Source organism: Puma concolor, chromosome D4 (assembly GCF_028749965.1).
Source record: "Puma concolor isolate L17-30 chromosome D4, mPumCon1.1.hap2, whole genome shotgun sequence".
Taxonomy (NCBI): domain Eukaryota; kingdom Metazoa; phylum Chordata; class Mammalia; order Carnivora; family Felidae; genus Puma; species Puma concolor.
In genome coordinates, this window is record NC_141679.1 from 60,373,211 (window position 1) to 60,396,781 (window position 23,571).

At 45.9% G+C, this 23,571-nt stretch overlaps 1 protein-coding gene and 1 pseudogene across 2 annotated transcripts in view; both read left to right on the forward strand.

Moving 5' to 3' along the window:
* Positions 1–23,571, forward strand: part of ALDH1B1 (aldehyde dehydrogenase 1 family member B1) — a 241,008-nt gene that overhangs the window by 170,894 nt on the left and 46,543 nt on the right. The gene's annotated exons all lie outside the window — the stretch shown is intronic.
* Positions 2,359–2,958, forward strand: LOC147574921 (large ribosomal subunit protein eL33 pseudogene; annotated as a pseudogene).

The following is a 23,571-nucleotide window of genomic DNA, read 5'->3' on the forward strand; positions in this document are numbered from 1 at the left end:
CAACTGCACAAATGGCACATTCGGGACTCAGTGGTGGTAGCTGTGGGGACTTCACAGGGCTGGTCTTACAGCTGAAATCCTGGCTTCTGCTTTGTCTTCCTTTTCCGTGCCTATGTTCCAGTCCTGACTGAAATTCTTCCCAACAATGTGAGTGGGGGAGAGAGACAATCAACATGATAAATAAAGACATTACATATTACATTTGAAAGTGAGAAATGCTGTAAAGAGAAACAAGGCAGAGTAGGGGGAGTGAGGAGGTGAGGTAGGGTGGTCAGGGCCCCATTGAGAAGGTGATACTGAGCAAAGACTTGAAGGAGGTGAGATAGTGTGCCACATGGGTATCTGGGGGCCTGCAAGAGTAAAGATCCTAGGATAGGAGTGCCTGGAGGCTTCAGAGTACAGCAGAGGCACCCATGTGATAAGTGAGTGAGTGAGGGGGAGAAGTAGGAGGTAAAGTTAAAGAGGTAAGAGAGCCAGTTGCAGTGACCTTGTAAGTGATTATAAAGACCTTGACTTTTGCTTTGAGTGAAAAATGACAAGCATGGTGGGCTTTGAGCAAAACAGTGCCATGATCTGACTTCTGTTTTAGGAGGACCACTCAAGGAGTATGTGGCTGACAGGTTGTAGGGAGACCAGGGTAGAAGGAAGGAGGCTAAATCATAGGTTGTGGCTATGTTCCAAGCAAGAGAAGATGGCAGCTTGGACCTGTGTGGTCTCAATGAAGGTGGAGAGAAGAAATCAGATCTGGAATATTGTGGGAAGGAGAGCAAACATGATCTGTTATAAGAAGTCCAAATCGAGTCTGAGGTCTCTGGCCCAAGTCACCAGAAGATGGAGTTGCCATTTACTGAGAAAGGGAGGGTAGCACAGTCTGGGGGATGATTGGCATGTCCGTTTTGGACTTTAGAAGTTGGAGACTACTCTTAGATATCCAGGTAGAGATGTTGAGTTGGCCATTGGAAATCCAAGCTGGAGGGTCTAGGGATAAGTTTGGGTCTGGATATAAACTTGGGAGCTATTAGCAGCTAGATGGTGTTAACTCTAAATTGAGACCAAAGAGATCAACTCAGTGTGGAGAGTGAGGGAAAAAGGTCCAAGGAGTGGACCCTGGGGCATGTCGGTGGTAATAAGTCAGGGGAGATGAGTCAGAAAAGAAGACTGAGAAGCAGCCTCCCGCAGGGGAAACCTGGATGTGTGGTTTCCTAGAAGTCAGATGAAGGAAGTCTTTCCAAGAGGAGGAAACATTCAAGAGCTATTGGTAAGTCTGGAAGATGACAGAGAATTCACTATTAACCTTCGAGGTGTGAAAGTTATTGGTGAGGTCATATCCTCCCCCAGTACCCAGTACTGTCAAGCTCTTTCCCATAATCTGGTGGGTGTAAATCATATCTCACTTTGCTTTACTCTCCCTTGAGATTTACAAGGCTGTTTTCTTTGAGACTCCAGGCATGAATTAAGTGGGAAGATGGTATCCTGTAGGGTTGATGCTGAAATTGTGGCCGCCCCCAAAAGCAACCCTCACTATTCTCATGTGACTATAGGTTTTTCAAGGATCGGATGATGGGGGAAGTTTGAAGGGACTTCTTGTCTGTTTTCAGTAACTCTGTGTTTCCTGAGATGAACCTGAGAAGGTTTTTTTTTACTTTACTTGTCTTATCATTCATTGAGTGCCCTCTCAGATTTGGAGAATAAGTTTCTGTCTACCTTAGTCTTTGTGTGTTTGTTTTCATCATTGTATTATCAACAATATGGAGGTGGGTGGGAAAGGGAAGTACTAACCAAGTTCCATTTTAAATGGAAAATCTCACTTAGAAATATTTATTTTTATTATTTTCTTAAGTTTATTTATTTTGAAACAGAGAGAGAGCATGCATGCATGCAGTAGGGGAGGGGCAGAGAGAGGGAGAAAGAGAATCCAAGCAGGCTCCCTGCTCAGTGCAGAGCCCATGAGGGGCTTGATCCCATGACCCTGGGATCATGACCTACACTAAAATCAAGAGTCAGAAGCTCAACCGACTGTACCACCCAGGCACCCCAGAAATATTTAATTTTTTTTAAAAAGTTCAAATCACCTCTCTCCAAATTCCTTTGTGTTTCAAGTATCCACCTCATAGACCCACCCCTACTTGCTTAACTCCTGAGAGATTTTTGACTTTCATGAGTATGATCGTTAATTTTATGTATCAACATGACTGGGCCATGAGGTGCCCAGGTATTTGGTCAAACATTATTCTGGGTGTTTCTGAGATGGTGTTTTTCGATGAAATTAACATTTAAATCACTATACTGGCCTTTTTCCTTCTGCCGTCTTGGAGCCTGTGGAGGCCTCCTGGGAACAGGACTCTTAAAACAACAAATATGTCTGGAAGGCTGTAGTCCGAGACCATTTTTTCTGGCTATAAGCGGGGTCTCTGGAACCAGAGGGAGCACATAACTTTTCTTAAAATTGAAGGTGTTTATACTCGAGATGACACTGAACTCTGTCTAGGCAAGAGATGTGCTTATGGGTACAAAGCAAAAAACAACACAGTGACTCCTTGTGGCAGAATGAACAAAACCAGAGTAAGCTGGGGAAAAATAACTCCTGCTCATGGAAACAGTGTCATGGTTCATGCCAAATTCCAAAGCAACTTTCCTGCTAAATCCATTGGCCACAGAACCCATATGATGCTGTACTTCTCAAGGATTTAAACTTGCTAGAAAGTAAATAAATAAAGATGCAGAAAAATAAATAAATAAATAAATCACTGGACTGAGTAAAGCAAATTGCTCTCCCTATTGTGGTGGGCCTCATCCAATCAGTTGAAGGCCTGGATAGAATAAAAAGTTGACCTTCCCCTGCGCAAGGGAGAATTCTCCTGCTATAGGGCCTTTGAACTGGAACATCAGCTCATCCTAGTTCTAGAGCAGTGAGCTGGCCTTGGAATTCAAACTGGGACATCAGCTCTGCAGATTTTAGACTTGGCAGCCTCCATCATATCCATCCTACTGGTTCTGTTTCTCTGGGGAACCCTAACTACTACAAAGAGGAGAATAGAAGAGACCCAAGAGCTTGCCAATGCAGGCACTGCCAAGTGACCTAGATGCTACAGGGCTCCTTGAGGTGCCTGGCACGGGAGGAGTATCCATCTTGGCCTCTCAGGGCCTCTATTTCCCTATGTCATCAATGAGGAGTTGGACTGGATGATCCGTGAGGCTCTTTGATTCTAACATTCTGGGGGCTCCGGGATGCCAAGTCACTGAGAAGTGAGGAGAACCATGCCTCACACCATTTCCCACCTACCAGATCAGCAATGGGCAGCACCCCCCCCCCAAAAAAAAACAGATAACAGTGGATGTTGGCAAGGATGTGGAGAAATAGGCAGGAGAAGGCTTTTTAAGCAGAGGGAAGAGCAGGAACAAAGACATAGTGGGGGAAATGACTCCTTATATTCAGGCAAGGCAAGATGGTTTGGGGTAATAGGATCACTAGGTATGTAGAGGGAGAGATCTTAATGTGTGAGCAGTACTTTGAGGTTTCTGAAGCCTTTTCACACCTTCCTCTTAACCATACTGTGAGATCAACATTTTATGCTTATTTTACAGGAAAGGAAACTGAGGCTGAAAGGGCAGAAGCTACTTCTCTAGGGTCAGACAGCTGGAAATCAGCAGAGCTGAGATTTAAACCCAAAACCACAGAGCCTTTGAGGCCGTATGACTGAGCATATTTAGTCACCTATTTTGCATTATCCTGATGACAAATGAGTATGTAATTCATTAGACCAGCCATACAGTCATTCTGATTCTATTGTCAAAGTGGGGGAAAAACAAATCCATCATTTCTTGATGTGAGGTGTTTTTATTTTGATTCCCCCTCCTACTCACCCCCTGCAGAGCCTGGGGAGGAGACAAAATTCGATTCTAACAGCCTGTGTACATTCGTGCCCACGTCCGCCTGCATGTGCACAAGGTGAAGGAGAGATTATAACTTTATTCTCGCTTGGGGGCAACTGGTTATGTCTGGAAACATTTGAACACCCCATAAAGCTCATTTCTTTTGCAAATGAGTCCGATAACACAGAACACTTCAAAGTGAAATTCCGTTGGGCTTTCCATCTGGCTGGCCTCTGGGGGCATGCGTCGCGCGTTGCCTTTGTTAACCAGGTCCTGGGAGTTGGAATTTTATGCTGAAATACAAATAACTGTGCGGATTCAGGGAACAAAGCCAAGATATGATCTCAACTGCATTTGGAGTGCAATGCCCCATCTCCCACTAATGCTCTCCATCTTCTGCACGAGAGCAAAAAATATTTTCTAGCTGCCAGGAGCTGTGCTTTTTCATGCCCTGCACCTAGGAAGGCAGGCATAGTTGAGTCATGGCTTATCACCCTGTCTCTGATTGCCATGTGCTCGTCGATAAGACACTTGTCAGTGTGGGCCTTACTCCTCCATGCGTGTGCTTCCAGAGCCTCCCACCTGCCCCAGAACATTTCCCGGGAACATTCTGTGGAGGGGATCGCTCAACCTCTATTCCACCCTCCTACCTGGAGAGCTTGGACAGCTCAAGGCCGCATTTCCTACACCTGTCATGGTGAGACTTGTGGATGTGAAGTAGGTGCCATCCTTTCGGTGCACTCATGTGAGTTTTGGAAGCCAGAGGGAGGAAGATCCATTTTGCTACCTGCTGCTTGCTGGAAACACACAGTCTCCCTGCAGCCATGTTCCCTGTCTATTATTCTCCTGTTGTCTGGCCTCTAGAGCCTTTGCAGCAACAGTGGTAGTTTTAGCTTTTTTATGCAAGCAGAGCCCCACTGGTGTTCTCAGAGGCATTTATAACCCCTGGGATTCAGTTCTGTGTTGTCTTCTGTGTTGTCCTGAGAGTTCTTCCTGGAGACCAGCTTGGAGCCTACTCCTGCAGTCATGCCAATGACGCGGTAAGCACCCTGTGCTTTGGGGCAAATCCCTTCCCTTCAGGAGTGCCTGGAGTGGTCATGTCTCCTGCACTGAACCTGCTTCACATACCTCTAGCCTGGTTTTGATAGGAAACTTGGTCCCCTCCTGAATATTTCTCAAGATTTTTATGTGAGGGATGGGGAATTCACATGTCTGTGCTTTGGCCTGCCATCTCTGGTTCCAAACTTAGATAATAGCTTTCACTTGCCCACCTCTGGTTACTTCTTCACTATGTTAGAACCATCAGGAGGGGTGTGTGTGTGTGTGTGTGTGTGTGTGTGTGTGTGTGTGTGTGTGGAGAGAGAGAGAGAGAGAGGGAGAGAGAGAGAGAGATTTCAAAATCTGTAACGTAAACTGGCAGGCTGAAGATCCAGGGATGAGTTGTGATTTGAATCTGGAGGTAGTCTGCTGGCAGAATTCCCTCTTCTCTCAGGGGAAGTCAGTTTTCTTCTTAAGGTCTTCAACTGATTGGATGAGGCCCACCCATATTATGGAGGGTAATCTGTTCCACTCAAAGTCTAGTGATTTAAATGTTAGCCTCATCTACAAAATACTTCACGGCAACATGTTTGATCTAAATACTGTGGCTCACCCAAGTTGACACATAAAGTCAACCATCACACCATGTCTCCATAATTTTCCAGCACTCTTTGGACAACTCCAGTCTCCTATACCCCATCTCTATCATTCCCCAAAGTACCACTAACATAAAAATTGAAATGCCATCACAGAACAAGAAACAACTTAAAATTACCTGCCAGATGTTACTGATGCTCAAGTTCATTGACCATCCTTGCCACAGAGAGGGCCTTTCAAGCCATCTCTCTCCTTGACTTATACCCACTGTCTTATTGATGAGACCCACTTCTCCCGACTTAGTCCTTCCCTCCTCTCCACACCCTCAATAAATTAGAAATTCCTATTGCTTTCTAATATAGAGAAATTTTGTTCCCTTAGTCTCAACTTTTTCATTTTGGATAATGCTCTGGGCTTTACTTTTCATAAGCCAAAAACTTAGTACCATGTCCCCTAGGCAAGAGGAATCTACTTAGTAGGACACCTAGTAACAATTTAAGAATACAAAAATGGACATAATCTCTGTAATTACCAGTTTCCTTCATAATTCCACCATCTCAGCCATGCCCAAGCTCAGAAAACCTATGCTTCCCTCCACTACCTACAGCCTCAAGAAGCAGAAAGCAATGTTTTAGACTGTCTCTGCTCATTTTGGCCAAAGCCAACACTGGGATTTATTCTCTTATATTTGTGCTTTTTTTTTTTTCTGTTTTCTTTCCAAAATCTCTAGAAAAGTTTTTGTTCACAATCTCTTTCTTAAAGTGTGGTTAGGAGGAAGCAAAAGCACAATATATAGTTCTGATATTGGATCCTGCTCCAGCTGGTTATAAATATACACACCAAGTGATACCTAGCTACCTAGCACAGACTCCCTGACACACTAGGGGACTTATAAGGTATCAGCGACACGGGGGCACATGTTTGGGTCCCCTCCACCTTGTCTGGCTCATCGGGAGAGGGATCCTGTGTCAGGCTGAGCTCAGCCCAGATAATCTGGGCATCTCCGTCAGGTCCTCTGTGGCTGAAGAGTAGCCCTGTGCTGGGGCTTTTGTGACCCAACAAGAAGAATGGGGTCCTTGCCTGTGCTCCTCGCTGCCTCTGGTTCATCTGTGATCTAAGTCCTTCCTGGGTCTAGCCCAGTGAAGAGGGTGACCTCTGCTGCTGCTATTGGCCCACCCTTCCGCCTGCCCCACCCCCAGTCCTGTCTGGGGGCCAGGGCATGGATATGCACAGAGAAGTCCTCCTAAAGCCTGTCCAGAGCACACTGGGTGGGTACAAAGCATGGGCAGCACTGACCCGCCCTCTGGAGCCTTCCTGGCCTCTCTCCTCTCTCCCTCTACGTCTCTGAGCTTGGGGAGGAGGGAATGCCAGAGCTGGCTGAGTTTTCCTGCCCCAGAACTGCTCATTTCTACCTCTCTCTCCCGTCTTATCACAGCTTCTCCACCACCAAGGTCTGCCAAGGAACCTTCCTACCCACAACCACAAACCCTCGAGTCTGCTACCCTCCCTTCCCGCTCTTTCTTTTCCTTTCCCTCTCCTCCTACTCCACCAGCTTCCCCATGAGCACTGTTGCCCACTTTGGGCCCTGCTTTCCCTGGCTGGCAGCATCCACACCATAGCTCATGCTGTCCAGAGACACGGGTCCTGGTTGCATGGGGTTTCTTTGAGCTGAGGGCTCCTAATGAGTCACAGCTGTCCTCTGTGCTTCTGCCACCCCTGCTCCTGCAGCAGAATACTGGGTGTATTCAGTGGACCTTGGGGCCTTTCAGGGGAACCTGACACAGGACCTTGTTGCTCTCCAGGCTCCGGAACCTTGAATGCCAGAGACTGACTTCAAGATGGGGAATCCTATCCCCTGAAGCCTTCCAACACGTGCCACCTGGGCTCCCACTGCTCATTCTGGAGTCCTCTAAAGTCCTCTAACACCTCCCTGCCTCCCTCCCCCCGCCAGTGTCCTGTGAGAGCCCCTTGCTCCTACATACAGCCTGAGCTTTTCGGGGGGCTCCAGCAGCCCCCACTCTGGGCAGCCCGACCAGCAGCCTCTGCTCCACCACCCTCAGGACGGCTCCCTGGCAGGCCCCCTCCGGCTCCCATCTGCCCAAGTTTCTTCCTCCTTTGCAGGGCTGGGCAGGAATGTGGGTGGCTCATGCCCCAGCTGGGAGCGAGGGAGTAATCAGGTAGTCGAGTTGTCTGTAGGACGCAACTCCAGGGGAGGTCCTGCGGGGCGGAGGGCCAGAGTGCCAGCAGGTGGTGCCAGCAGAGTGGCGAGCAGGCAGAGCGCTGCTCTGTGCACTCCACTCCACTCTCTGACATCCTGTACACACTCTCTTCTTGCATCTCAGCATGCCAGTCCTGACAGCTGTCATGGTAGTATGTTGACTTACAATTGGGGTTCAGTAGCCGACACTGCCGGTGGATGTGCGCAGTGGAGTCTGACCTTGCCCACCCCTGCTGCACTTCATGCAGTGTCCTTGACACAGGTACCCTCAAAGTAGGAAGGACCCCACTGTTACCCCCAGCACCTCGGGGGGTTTCTCTAGGTGTCCTCCTGCTACTGACACCACCCCCCACCCCCACCATCTGTCTTATAGTCCACAGGGACCAACTCCTATCTGATGTCTGACTTCACTCAGCCTCTGACCATCAAAGCCATAAATGTTGAATGCTCTCAGAGACAGAATGGATGGTAAGAAGAGGCCTGGCCTTCTGGTACTTTCTCCTTGAGAGGCAGAGTGCTGGGGTGAAAGGGCACATGTCGAGAGTCCAGCAGACCTGGGTTTGAATCCTGGCTGCAGCACTTGGAATCATGTGGTTACACTCTTCTGCCTGGGCCTCAGCTGCCTGATCTCAAGTAGGTAGCCAACTCCCACATGACAGGGCAGTTTTGTAGATATAATGGGAGGGGCTTTAAGGAGGACTCCATTGTGGGGCACCCAGGTGGCTCGGTCAGTTAAGCGTCCCACTTCGGCTCAGGTCATGATTTCAGTTTGTGAGATTGAGCCCCTCGTCTGGCTCTCTGCTGTCAGCATGGGGCCTGCTTCGGATCCTCTGTTCCCCTCTCTCTCTGTCCCTACCCCGCTCATGCTCTCTTTCTCTCTCTCAAAAATAAATAAACATTTAAAAAAAAAAAAAAGGAGGACTCCATTGTACATGTCCACACCCTGGACCCACAGAAGCACACAGCACCAGATGTAATGAGACAACGCATATAGCAACCACTTGGCATGTAGTAGGCATTTCAACACTAAGTCGGAAAAGGCTGTGAGGCAGAGAGAACCACACCAGGCACCCAGGTCCCCCATGCCCAGGCCAGAGCTCATTCCTCTGCCTGGCCCTGTGTGCCTTGCCAATGTCAGCATCATTTACCAAATGGTAGACAGCAGACATCACATCAAATGTGTGCTGATCCAAGATATTCCCCACCCACCCATGGACAAGCATCTTCTTGGTCTGTTTCTTGGCCCACGGAGTCTCCTTATTCCTTAGCTCCTCCTAAATGGCCTGGATTCGAGGCCTCTGCAGATAATAGTGCATTCCCTGTGCTTCCTGAGCTCTGTGCTCCTGACAGTCCTGCTCTGCCTTGAGGCTTGAAGAGGAAGCCCCAAGAGGCCACATGGTGGGGCAAGGAGAGGAGCAGGTCAGGCCAGACCCAAAGCTGCTGCTCTCACTTTGCCTCTGACCAGATGTGGGACCTGAGGCAAGTCACAGCTCATGCCTCAGTTTCCCGTCTGCCACTGGAAAGGTTATAGGTCTCAAATACCAGCCTATGGGGTATTTGGCCCCCTTGCCTCCTGGGCACAAATAGAGAAAACTCACCTGGGTCCTCAGGAGTCCTGCTTCTATTTACACACCAAAGTTATCGAAATATCGGTCTTGTGACAGCTCCTGTTAGCATGGCCTTTGCTTCACTGTCCCTCCATTTGTCACAGTCCCACTTAGCATGCTTGGTCCAAACTGCCTCATGAAAACCTAATTTCCAGGACAAGGAGGTGTAGTTGAGCAGAAACCCATGTGAAAAGACTGAGGTATGTGACTTGACTATGGGTGTGGGTTCAGTGAGAGTGGTGCCACTCACGACATCCTCAAAGCTCGGGTCTCTAAATCCTGGCTCCCCTGGCCATCAGTGTGGACATTTACATGCTCGTGCAGAACCATCCTGCCTTTTCCAGCCATGCTACAATGTGAATTCAGGACTTCCGGCCGTCTCTACCTACCTTATTAGCTCAAGAGACACTATTAAGCTATGAAATGACTTTATAATTAGAAATAACAAAGACCTATAGAGGCACTGTAATGTAACCCACAAAAGGAGCCATGTGCATTTCGTGGGTCTCCAGCCTTAAAACAAACAACTCTTTCCCCGTTGCTTTGATGCAACCATTTTACTTTCCAACAGCTGCTTTGACGTATGAGGAACTTTCCGGCAGGTCAAAGCTAAGCTGAATGGTTTTCAGGCACAGAGGACAAAAAGGATGCAAAATGTGGAGGGGGTGATCAGAGGTCCCCAGAAGCTGGCCATATCATATGGCTCTGTAGTTTGGGGGACATTGTAAGACAAAGGGAGGTGTCTCCTATAAAGCCTGGGCATTGGAACTTTCTCCAGCCCTGACAGGATCATTTTGCTTTTTCATAATCAGCCCGCCAGAGGCGGGTTCAGAGACTGTGGGAATGGGAAATGAGCTTAGAGTCATTGGGTCCAATTTACTCATTTTAGAAACTGAGGTGCAGAAAAGAGAGAAACTTGGCTTCGAGTGTCAGTATCCAAAGGCTTCCCAACTTCAGACCAGCTTGACACCAAAGCCCTCCTAGAACATGCTCCTTGTCCTACATTTCTCTCCTTGGTAGTAATTTTGTGCTCCTCCCTAAAAGAGAAAACTCTCTCTCACACTGCCAGGTCCAGGGTCATTGAAAGACAATGCAGTGACCCTCTGCCAACAGTCAGCACCTCTCTCATTACAGCACCCAGCTCTGGCTTTTGATAAAGGAGGTAAAACCCAGGAAGGTAGCATCATTTGTCCCGACGATGTCATGAATATGATGAGCCTCGTAAAGGAAACCAAAGGGCTCTTTCTGACAACTTTTTCTTTCTTCTTCCCCTCCTTCTTTGTTCTGTTTCTTTCCTTCTTTCTCTCTCATTAAAAAAAAAAAAAGTTTAAAAACACATTTCAAAAATATTCATTCTCAAGAATTGCCCAAGACATCTGGACCTTTTAAAAAGTTATTACCATTTCAATAAATGGGATGTATTTAAAATATTTAAAATGAGATTCCATTTTAAGATCAGTAATTCATTAAGTCGTCTTTAAGATCATTTCTATATTATGATATTTTTAGCCAAGGTAAATTTCTAAGTTTAGTTGTAATCATTTCCATATGATTCTCCATAATTAAATACACTTGATGCTTTCGAAAGCCTTAGTAAATATCTCTGAAGATACTTGCCCCTTTTTGTTTTCTAAGTGTAGCGTATATCCAGCAAACATCTGGCAAAGACTGTGTGTACATTTATGGAGGCAAATAAAGCTTGGATGACACCTCTGAGAGGCTCACTAGCTAAAGGGGGTACAGACAGGTGAAAAAAAAAAGGAGGAACCAGGTATGGCAGGTGCTGCAAAGAGGGCACAGGGGAGCAAACAGAGGCAGGTGAATTCCTCTGGCAGGGAGCAGGAGTGCAGCAGGAAGAAAGGGGCAGAGATCCACATGGAGCTTGGCCTGAATCTTGAAACAGACAGGAGTCAGGAAAGGGCAGCTTGGGCAGCAGGAGCACGATGGAAGGCCTAGTGGTGTTGAAGAATGCCGTATGTCTGGGAAACAGCATGTGGTTCCTTCACGGGACTGGAGCATGAGGCAGAGAGAGAGAGAGGCAGGGAAGGGGATGAGGAATGAGGAGCAAGGAAACTGAGACACTATTGTTGCACAACTGAGCCGATACTGGAGTCCAGAACTCAGACTCTCCAGCTTTTCTGCCTCTTTAAAAATCCAAAAGTCCTGATCAAGCTACACCCCACTCCCCTGTGATCTGCACCCACAGGGGTCCCCAAGGAGCAGAAAGTTAGGGCATGCAGTACTAACCCCCCACCCCCACCCCCCGCCAGCTCCCAGCTGGTGAGAACAGCCTTCACAGAGCCCATCTCCTCTCTGGGCTGCAGTGATCATGTCTGAATGGTGTAGGGCTGGACTAGCCTCTCTCCAAACCCTCTCAGCTCTGAGTCTCGGCTCCAGGATTCAAAAGGCAAGCAAAACAAAAACTTTATGCTCTGTGGGCTGAGCAGGTGGCCGGTTTGCCAGCCAGCTGCCCGACCTGGCATCAGTGAGTGGCTTGTCCCGCACTAGTGCTTGGCACCGGTCAGGAGGGTTTGGGAAGAGGCTCCGGCAGACTGGCATGCCTGGCCTCCCAGATGACTTCCCAGCCCGAGTCCCAGTGGGAAGCCAACAGAGGCGGGTGGCTGGGGTGGGCAGCCCAAAAGGCAGAGCAGGTGGCCCTGGCACAGCAGGTTTGGGCAAGTCATGCCTGCCTGGGGACTGTCAGGCTGCTAGAGCAAAAGAGGGGAACACAGGCATTGATGTGCTCAGTGCACAAAGGGTAGTTGGGGGTCTGGGGGTGTTGGATCAGACAGGCTCTGCAGAGGCCTGGGATTGCTGCCTGCAGACTGGACACGGAGCGTCCGAGGCCTTAGCCAATCCTCAAGTCAGGTGCCAAGCCCTGTAGTGTGGAGGGGAGGCTGGCCCAGCACAAAGGAGGGGAGGGGATGGGAGACGGAAAGCTCACCCACCTGAGGACAAGGAGGGTGGTGCATGGAGAAGACAAGCCCTGAATGGGAAGGGAGAGGATCAAGGGTCACACCTGCCACTGACTCCCTGAGTGACCCCTCCTCTCTGGGCCCCACTCTCCAAAGAAATGTGATGGGGTAACTGTTACCAGTTCTACCTTACCCACTGAAGTCTTATGAGAAGACAGAATCATGAGCCAGATAATGGATATGAAAAGACTCATCCAGCCCTTGGCCTCACTGAATCCAGTCCAAGGCCAGGCCACAATCTCTGTGACAGGATTTCATGGTAGCAATACTTGGGGAGGGGTGTGTGTGGCAGTGGTAGCCTATCTCGAAGCTACATTTGCATACCACTTATAAGGAAGCATCGTGAAAGTCTTTTAAACTGGGCAATAAAGAATACTGGATGTCCTTGTAGAAACTTCTAGATAATTCTTATCTAGTCCTTCTAGATGACCTTTTCTTTCGGTTAATCTGCTCCTGTCATTGTTTTCAAGCTGTTTTGCAACTTTATAAATTGTAGAAAATGGATAGCAATGTGGTGATTCCTGCCCATAGAAATGTAAATGAATTTTGTCCATTGGAGTTACAATGATTATTGTTCTGTGGATATTGACTACTTTTGTAGCTATTTTAACATTCCACACATGCAATTCCGTGACTCCTCCTTTGAACAGGTTGTAACAGTGTACAGAGTACCTCATGAACTAGTGAGTGAAATACAGTATTTGACACATGTTCCTTTTATATCTGTATGAGAATCATTGTATTAGTTTCCTGTTGCTGTGTAACAAATTCCCACAGCTATTGGGCTCACAGTTCTGTAGGTTGGACTTCTGTACAGAGAAAGGCTAGACTCGCTGCTCTGGGTCTCGTGGAATCAAGGTATCAGACAGGCTGCATTCCTTTCTGGAGGCTCTGGGAAACGAATCACTTCCGAGCTCATTCAGGTTGTTGGCCAACTTCAGCTCTTTGAGGTGGTAAGACTGAGACCCCTGTTTTCTCTCTAGCTATCACCTGGGGACTGCTGTCAGCAACTGGAGACCACGTCTCTTACTGGCAATTTACAACATAGCAGTGTGCTTTCTTCCAGGCCGGCAGGAGCGTGTCTCTCTGGGTTGTTTCTCTACGACCACCCAGAGAAAATGCTCTGCTTTTAAAGAGATCTCCTGATGGAAGTCAGGACCACCCAGAATGAGCTCCCTTTTGCCGCATAACATTACGTGATCACAGGAGTGGTATCATATGTAAAGTTTCCACCCACACTCAAAGGGGGGGGGATTATACAAGAGTGAGGGTGACTGAGGGTCATCTTGGAATTCTGGCTGTCACAGATGATTTTACCTAACAAAAAAATGCTTTAACATAACTTACAAAAACTGAGAGACCATCAAAGAATGGGAAGGGGCTGGTAGAGATTATGAGGATGCCAAAACTCTCCTCTACAGACCATTGTTTGGTATTGCCACTGACCTAAGCCCTGACCCACTTTGAGGCCAGCGCGTCAGTAATGTTGAGTTTGGCTATCTGTCTCCCCAACCAGACCAGGAACTCCTCCAAAACCAGAACCTAGTCCTACTCAGGTCTTACCTAATCTGCTGCCCATAAAGTAAGTCCTAGTGAGTGATTTGGTGTCAGAGTATAAGAGGTTTTCCTCCCTATCTTGATTCTCCTGTTTGCTGGTTTAAAAACAGAATACCCACCAACACACAAACACTTCTTGGGCCTGGGGTAGAGTACAGTGGAGAAAGGGATGCCTAGAGACTCCAGTGTTGGTTAAATGGGAACCAAGGACTCACAAGGGCCATCAGACATGTACCCTGAGGGTCAGAAGATGGGACAGGAGTGGTTCTGATTCCCACTTGCTGGGAAGGTTCAACTTCAAGGCAGGCAGAGAATGAGACAGAATCACTGAGTGTTCCATCTGGTCTGTCTCCGTGTCCTGCACCCCATCCTCCTCTACTGGAGGAAACTTCAGAAACCCAGAGCTCCACCACCTCCTCCCCGCCACCCCACTCCCAGAAAGCCCATTCCATCTTTGCCTCTGGGCTCTAGTGGCACACACTTTGCCTGTGCTTCCTCCTTCCTAACCTCCACAAAAGGACTTCTTTTTGTTCTTTAACATTCAACTCAAATATCAAGTCTTCTGGGAAACCTTGAGGCATCACAGCAGTGCAAAGAAAATGGGCCTGGAAATTAGTTAGAATTTTGCTTCCAAGCTGCGTGGGCTTGGGAAAATTACATAACCTCTCTGAACCCCTGTCTCACCTGTAAAATGAGTATAATGCAATGTTTTTTTTTTTTTTTAACGTTTTATTTATTTTTGAGGCAGGGAGAGATAGAGCATGAACAGGGGAGGGTCAGAGAGAGGGAGACACAGAATCCAAAACAGGCTCCAGGCTCTGAGCTGTCAGCACAGAGCCCGGCGCGGGGCTCGAACTCACGGACCGCGAGATCATGACCTGAGCCGAAGTCGGCCACTTAACCGACTGAGCCACCCAGGCGCCCCTACGATGCAATATTTAATGATAAAGCCTATCTTGGTGACTAATCACAGAATAATAATAGAATAGCGATTATGTATCTCATGCTTGCCATGTGCGGGATGCAGCGCTAAGTGCTTTACGTGCATTTTTCATTTAATCTCCTAACAACTCAGTAAAGGAAGTTCTACTATTTTCTTTTGCAGATAAGGAAACTGAGGTTAGAGAGGTTGAACCCTGACTCCAGAGCTCAGGCTCTTGATTATTATGCCATATTGCCTCCTAGAAGGTACTCAAGAAATTGTCATCCCCTTTCCCCTCTCTGTTCCTCACCATGTTCACGCCTAGACTATCAAAATTGTTTACTACTTCCTGTGTCCTCACAGCCTTTGTATATCCAGTGCCTCTGTAATACCATGGAGGAGACAGTATTAGTTTTTTTCATATGTTTCTGTCTCCTCCAGCCCCTAGCACTGCACCTGGCATAGAGCAGGCATAGACTACCTGCTATTCAAGTGAATTAATGAATCATCTTGAGTCTTTTTAGGAAGTGACCGGGGTATAATTTATACAATAAAATGCTTATGAACCATGCATAAATGAAAAAGAGAGAAGACTGCCCATTCCACTCCATTCCCCTTCCCTCATGCTATCTCAGCTGAAGCAATAGGCCCTGCAGGGACCCAGCAGCAGATAGATAAAAACATCAAGGCCTGTTCCAGCTTCACACCAGACCCTGGAATTTAATTTAACTCGTACAGACATCAGTGTTGACACTCTCGGGGGCTCCCGGAGCAGCCTCACAGAACAGCTGGTAACAGCTGCGATGGGTTTGCCTTCACACCTCTGATTAAATCGCAAGGGAATCCCCACGAAGGCAGGGCCCTGGAAACCATTTTACAGAAAGATGTTCATAGGCTCCTGGGACCTCAGCTTTGGAAAGAGCTGCCAAGATCACCCAGTGACCTCTTTGTTTTTAAAATAGCCAAACTGAGGCCAAGGGATTTCCCCAAAGTTGTATGGCTTTCCCAAGTTTTGATGAAGCAGCATTAAGAATGTAAGTCACAGCATTTTATAGCTTGAGATTTGCAGTCCTTGCACTTAAAACTCTGCCTTTTGCTCTCTTCCCTACATACCCTGGGGTTAGTGCACGCTGCCACCAGCTGGGGGTAGACACAGGGTCGTTTGCATGGTTAAAGTGGTGCATCAAGCACAAGATTTGCTTGAGATCCAGATTAGCATTTGAACTCCCCGCTTTATGATTTTTATGTTAAATTTTGGCTTTTTGTATTAAGCTGTGACTATTTTTATATTAAACTACGACTCCTATTAAATTCTGATTCTAAAAGCAGATAATTCAGTGACAAAAACAAGCTTTTAAAATGAAACATAGAACACACTTCTTGTGATCCTTTTAATAATTTTCTGTTACCAGCTGAATTTAACCCCTATCTTATTCCACGTATTGATAGAAATTACACTTTCTACCTCACCGTGCATTTTGGCTTTTCCCTCAACTTCAATCTCGGAATTAAATTTTCCATGCTTGCTTATTTTATAGCACACAGAACTCTGTCAATTCAATAAAAATTTAAAATGTGTTTATTTATTGAGCATATATCAGAGCCAAGGCTGAGGGGTGAGTGATTTCTATAGTAGGATCTACCAACATGAGTAAGAGGTAGCCTCTGCCTTCAAAGAACTCATGATTAACTAGAGAGTAAAATCATTAACAGATCATTGAAAACAAGGAGGTAAAATGAAAATAAGGCCAGAAATCGTGACAGAAAACATTTAACTACATAAATATTTAAAATTTCTGTAAGGCAACTGATACCATAAAGGAAACAAAAGTACAGATGGCAAGTTGAGGAAAAACATGTTCAACATTTATTACACACTAAAGGTTAATAGTGTTAATATATAAAGAACTTTCTACAACTCAGTAAAAAAGAAAAGGAAAACAACTGAGTAATAAATATGCAGAAGATTTGAATTAGAAAGTCTCTTGAAAAGAAATAGAAATACACAATGCTTAAACTAACAAAGAAATATGGACTAAAACAACAAAAATATATTTTCACCTATCAGATTGGCAAAACACTTTTAAAGATGGATAATGCTTGACATTAGTGAGATGGTAGGGAAATATGTTCCCAGTTGGGAAGGGGGTAAATTGAAAGAACGTCTTAAAGGCAATTTGGCAGAATCCATCAAAGATTAAAATGTGGATATCTATTGACCCAGACATTCCATTTCTACAAATTTATTCTGCACATTTCCTCACTCAAATGCACATATACACACCCAAGGTGGTTCGCTGCATCTGCTTGTACAAGTGGCAAGTTTGAAACATTTTTATGTCCATTAGGAGATTTGTTAAGTGAACTAGGACATAGTCATATAATGCATTATTATGCACATGTTAAAAAAAAGAAGTGATATGAGAGGTGCCTGGGGGGCTCAGTCCGTTAAGTATCCAACTCTTGATTTTGGCTCAGGTCATGACCTCATGGTTCATGAGATCGCCCGTGTCAGGCTCCGTGCTGACAGCCCAGAACCTGCTTGGGATTCTCTCTCTGCCCCTCCCCCACCTCTCTTTCTCTCAAAATAAATAAAATAAACATTAAAAATTTTTTTAAAGATTTGAGGGGCACCTGGCTCTGCACTGACAGCAGGAAGCCTACTTGGGATCCCCTCTCCCCCTGTCTCTCTGCTCCTCCTCCCCTGCTCGTGCTCTCTCTCTCTGTCTCTCTAAATAAATAAATAAATATATAAATAAATAAATAAATAATAAATAATAAATTAAAAGAATTGATATAAAAAGACATCGAAGTAATATTAAATGAAAGAAGCAAGAAACTGGACTGTTAATATATTCACAATTGTGCAACAATCTAAAATATACATACACCTATAAATATATATGGATTTAAAAGATCTGACAGGATGTACGCTATTAGAATGACTGAGGAACTGGAATGTTGAATGACGTTTAATATCTACTTCTTTTTGTTTGGATTACTTGTTACTAGAAACAGTTAACAAAAATGGAAAGGAATATGATCTAACTCTTCTGCTGGTTCCTGTCCTCCAAACCTTTTCCCAAATTCCACTTGTCTTGCCATGTTGATTTACCACGCAAAGGCCTGTGGACATTGGACTATGGGCCATTTGAAGACTCCTGGTTTTCTAGCTTGGGTGATGAGTTGGTTATGAAGGCCTCACAAAGATGGGGGACTAGGGGAAGAAAAGTATATTTGTGGAAGACGTGTGGGTGAGGAGTGTGGCTTTGGGCATGTTGGGTGTGAGCTGCCTGGGGACACTGATGGAAATGGCCAGAAGACAGTCAGAAATTCTGAGGAAGAGCTCTGGGAACTACTGCTTTATAGGTGATTACAGAGGTCAAACTGGATAGATGACACTGAGAAAGGATATAGAGTGAGAGAAGATGGGGACAGTTTAGAGCCACCTTGGTCATCTTTCTGTCCCTTCAATTCACCATATTTGTCCCTGCCTTAGAATTTTTATGTGATTTGAAAATTTATATGTTTCTTATCAATTGTTCCTTTTATTATTTGGTAATAACCATCTTTATCCCTAATAATACTCTTGACGCTAATGTCTATTTTATCCAAATATCTATGCCACCTTTACTTTGGTCAATATTTGCCCAGAATACATAGCATATGGCTTTTTATAAGAATTTTGATTGGGGGGCACCTGGGTAGCTCAGTCGGTTAAGCAACCGACTTTGGCTCAGGTCATGATCTCACGGTTCGCGAGTTAGAGCCCCACGTCGGGCTCTGTGCTGACAGCTCAGAGCCTGGAGCCTGCTTCCGATTCTGTGTCTCCCTCTCTCTCTGCCCCTTCCCCACTCGCACTCTGCCTCTCTTTCTCTCTCTCTCTCAAAAATAAATAAACATTAACAAATTTTTTTAAAAGAATTTTGATCTGAGAATTTCTATTCTTTCATCAGAGACTTCGGTCTATTTACATATGTGGTTACTATCAATTTTCTTAAATTTATTTCTACCATCTTATTTAATGTTTTAGATTTACCGTGCTTTTTTATTTGCCTTCTGTCAGTATGATTGAATCTTCTTTTATCACATGCTTCCCCTTCAATCTTTAAGAGACGATATATATGATTTCTTCTTTTATTGGTTGCCCTTGATTTTTTAATATGCATAGTACCTGCATGTTAATCACTGTCTATACCTTCTTCCCAGACAATACAAGGACCTTAGCACACCCTGAATTTCACCATACCCCTTATGTCTTATTGTTGTACAGTATTTTACTTGCACTTTATTTTCATATCTTCCAGATTGTTAGTATTTTATACATTCAATGCACATTTAGATTTAACCCCATGTTAACTATGTCTTTCCTCCACATACCTTCTTACATTCTACTTCTCCTGTCTGAGTTTGAATTTCTTCTTCCTAAAGTATATATCCTAGCATAATTCTCTCAGAAAGGGTCTGTTGGTGGCAAACCTCAGTATTTATCTGAAAACGATTTTATCTCAACCAGTACTTGAGACAGTCCCGTGGTCATACCCTCTCTCCAATCGTTCGCTCTGAGGTCTGGCCCTGAACTAAGATATATGGGCCAGGTTTCTCAGCTCGTCCACCCTACATACTGTGTTCCTCTCCATGTTGTGACAGAGTCATAGCATCCTCATCTTTACAGAGGCTGCCCACAAAGCACTACTTGAACGGCAAGTGGTGCCACTGCTGACCAGCCGTGTAGATGAACTAGGTTATCTCACTGAGCTTCAGGGTCCTCATCTTGCGTGTAGGGGGAAATAAAACCTGCATCTCAGAGAGACTGTGAAACCCGGGTGAGCCAATGGATGTAAAAGAAATTTGTAAACTGTGAAGAGCTGCACAGATGTGTGAGAGTGTAATTATATTACCCAGTGTCCTTCAATACGAAATCAGGCAATAAAGTCCTTCTATGATTTAGTTCCAGGAAAAAGCTTTCCCTGTCAAAAGAGTGATCCATGTGGTACCCGCTCTCAGCAATGAAAGGAGCAGCCAGCGCTCTTTTATTGCAAATGATGGAAACCCAAATTGAAACACTTTAAGTCAAAAGGGGGATTTATTGGATCATGTAACTAGGAGGGGGCTGGGGGAGCGGCTGGCCTCTAGGATGGCTGGACCTGGGGATCCATCAGTCAGCTCACACCTCTTCCAGTCTCCTCCCCAGTCTCTCTGCATGTTGGCTTTGTCCTCTCCACCTAAACCTGCTTTCTCCACTGGGGAGAAGCGCTTCAAACCTTCAGACTCTCTTCAGCTCAGTAGCCATAGAAGAAAAAGACTCTTCCCCTTTAGCTTCAAACTAAAGGGGCAAAACTCAGAGTGGTCAGCTTGACCAAAATTTTCTAGTCAGAAGAATGATATTTGATGTGTGGTAGAGTGCTTTCTCCCAATATCCATTCTCCCCTTGTGCTGGAACCTCCATTTCTGAGCTGGGCATATTGCTGTCCAGTTAAGACATTTCCCAGTCTCCCTTGCTATTAGGTATGGCCATGTGTCCAATTTCTGATCAGTGAGATATAAGCAGAAGTGCTCTGAGGTATTTCTGGAAGTTCTTAAAAGGGAAAGGCTGTCCTTTTCTCCTCCCTTTTCTCCTTTCTATTGCCTGGAATGTGGGTGCAATGGCTAGAGCTCCAGCAGCCATTCTGCATCATGAGGAATGGAATGGAAGCTACATGCGGCAGAGGAGCAAGACAGAAGGGAGCTTGGATCCCTGATGCCATGTCTCTGCCCTACCAGCCTTGAATTGCCTCCTCTCTTTGTTTTTAATGTGAGAGAAAGGTGTACTTCTGTCTTGCATAAGCCACTATTGTGGAGTCTTTATTATTTGTAACCAAATCTAATCCTAAATGACGCATAACTCAGGTTGGAGGGAAAACATTAATGGACAGAAGGGGCTGGAAAGAAAACATCCCAGGGAACATGAAACAATAGTTGTTAGAGTAGCCGAGTGTCTCTCTTTTTGCCTTGTCCATTAGGAATCTCTCAACAGCTGGGGGTAGCCACACTCCATGCTCCCTTTCATCTCCTTCTGTGACATCCTCCTTTTCCATGCCTTGGTTAATGTCAATCCTTACAAAAGTAAGAAAAGTGTAACATGAAACCCACCTTTCCAACAATGTGCTCCATGGAACATTCATCCCCTGAGGTGCTCTGGAGGGAAAAATGAATCTATGATCAATAAATTTGGGGAATGCTACCAACTACTTCCCTCTCAGAGATTCATAAAGCACGTTAGCATGCTAACGCCTCTGAGAAGTCTTTCAGTTAAATAAATTGAATTAATCTTCTTGACTTCGGCTTTCCCTCCAAACTTATTTGACCACCCCCATATAGCACCTGTTAACATGCCATAAGGAAAGATGCTTTGGGAAGTGTTTGATTAGCTTCACAATGGCAAAAATAGAAGCTGTGACCTTGGAAACTGCTCAGGTGGATAGGTATTTTGGCAGCATCACTCCTATTTATACAAACAGTCACCCACCAGCCATGAGGACTTGCTTGGTGCTGTTTGTACTTGGATCCTGATGTTCTAGCTGCGGCCAAGGTGGGACTGTGACCTCCCTCCTTCTAGACCCAATGTTCTGGTGTCTACAGAAATAATTCATTTCCTTTGTCTGCCTGTTGGATGCTCCCACAAGTTCAGACCTGCTTTCAGCACACAGACCAATGACAGGACAAGAATTAAAGCAAGAAACGTCCACGTTAGCTGGGAAAGAGATGTTCTCTGTAGTCTTGGCCAGATCGAAGCCAGAGCCCTCTGTGGGTTATAACCTCCTCCAACTGTGTGAGAAATGTGAGCCCTGCTCTTAAATCATGCCGCTGAGCAGTCTTTCCCAGCTGATGAGGGGCTGCGCATAAGCAGATTCCCATGAAGTCTGGGCTATGTGTCCTGCACACTGTTTGGGAGGAAGGTTCTAGTTCAGTTTTTCTTGGTCTGGGAGCAGAACTCTGGATTGCTGGCTGGTGTATCCCCCACAAACTGACAGACCAGAGGCTGCCAACAAGAGGGACTGAGGACAAAGTGAGGGAAAGAAATCCCCAGGCTCGTCTGTGGGGAGAATCCCTCTCCCTTCTGTCACAAAGACAAGCAGCTTCAGGCACTTCCTGCTGTTTCTTCAAGTGGAAACTTCTCTCTCTTGCCACCCCCCCCCCAAATATCTAGATCTTTTGAGGTCCATCCCAGACACAGAACAGACAGGCCTTAAAACCAATAGACTGAACTCTGAAAGCTGCCCTTTATTGCTCATCTGGCCTCGGGAAGTCCCTTCAACTCTCTTGAGCACAAAGAATATGGGGCATTTGGAAGATAGTGTGAGTGGGAGAAATACATAGAAATGTCTCAGAAGAGCGTTGAGCACATCCTGGGCGATATAACTAAATAAATAAACAGATAATTAAGTAACTAAATTAATTGATTGATTGATTGATTGATTGATTGATTGATTTAAATGTCTCCTCTTCCTGGCTTCCAGCTTTTTCTGATTCTGCCAGAGTAAACTTTCCTACCCTGATCCTTAAATAGGACTTATCAAGAAAGTGGGATTTTCCCACCCTTTCTACTTTAGGCACAAGTACTTTGGGTACCTGAAACTGAACATAAAGGGAGTCACAACAGACACTTTTAGAATCAGTCTCTCTTGGTTTGAGAAGTTACATCTTGGAGACCTCCATGAATTATGTTTTCAAGGGAGTCTGGGTTTTTTGTTGTTGTGTTTTGTGTTTTTCAATGAATGTGTTTCCATCCCAATTCTGTGAAAGATTATTCCCTGACCAAGTCACAATTCATTCTGCCTTCGCTGTGGGGATTTTCAGAACAAAAGTGGTATTGAGTCCCAAACTGGAATGACTTCATATATTGCAGAGAGAGGGAGAGAGAGAGAGAGAGAGAGAGAGCGAGAGCAAGTGAGAGTGAGCGCCACAGACAATGAGTGGGGAGGGTTAAGAAGAGAAAGGTGCAGATTGGTTTTCAGATCTGTCCTGAACCTCGCAATTTTATTCATAGAAGTCAGAGCCAGCCTTGGTGGGAAAGCAGCAGTTAATGTAACTGTAGGCTCTGTCAGAGGATTCCTTATTCTCCTGGGCAGATCAGCAGCCTATGCTATGGGAGGGAGATCAAACCCTGTTTGTACACACGGAATTGCTTTGTCCCCCTTTCTTGGTAATAACACCTGGAAACTGCTATGGGAGCAGGCTTCAACATTCCTGTTGCATGGGACACTGACTGCTCTCCATTCCCTGGTGTGGATGCCTCCTCCCCAGCATAGGGCAGTCATATTTCTCAAATGCAGCGGGACCAGGGGCCCTGGGATTCAACCCTTTGAGGTTTTCCTGCTGCCACAGAAAGTGAAATCTACCCCTGAGGACTGCCCCTCAGCATTGCACTGCAGAACCCTGAAGGGAGGGCCTCAGCCCACTCATCAGGAGGCCCAGGCTTAAGTGGAACCAGGTCCCTGACTCAGCCACATCTTGGGGAAGGGAGCCCCACATCTGCTCACTCTCCAGCCCCCAATAGAGGTCAGGACATCTAGGCCCATCATGGACCCCCCAAACAGGCCCAGATACCTGGAGGTCATGTAATAGGTGAAGCACATGGGCATAGTAAAGGCTCTGAGAAGTCCTGTAGTGAAGTAATAGGTTCAATTTTGTTTAACTTGGTGCTTTCCATGTTTAACCCTGCACCACTTTTCTCATGGAACACTCATTATCTCACTGAGCAGCATATCACAGAATGCTGGAAAACAATGCCATGGTGCCATT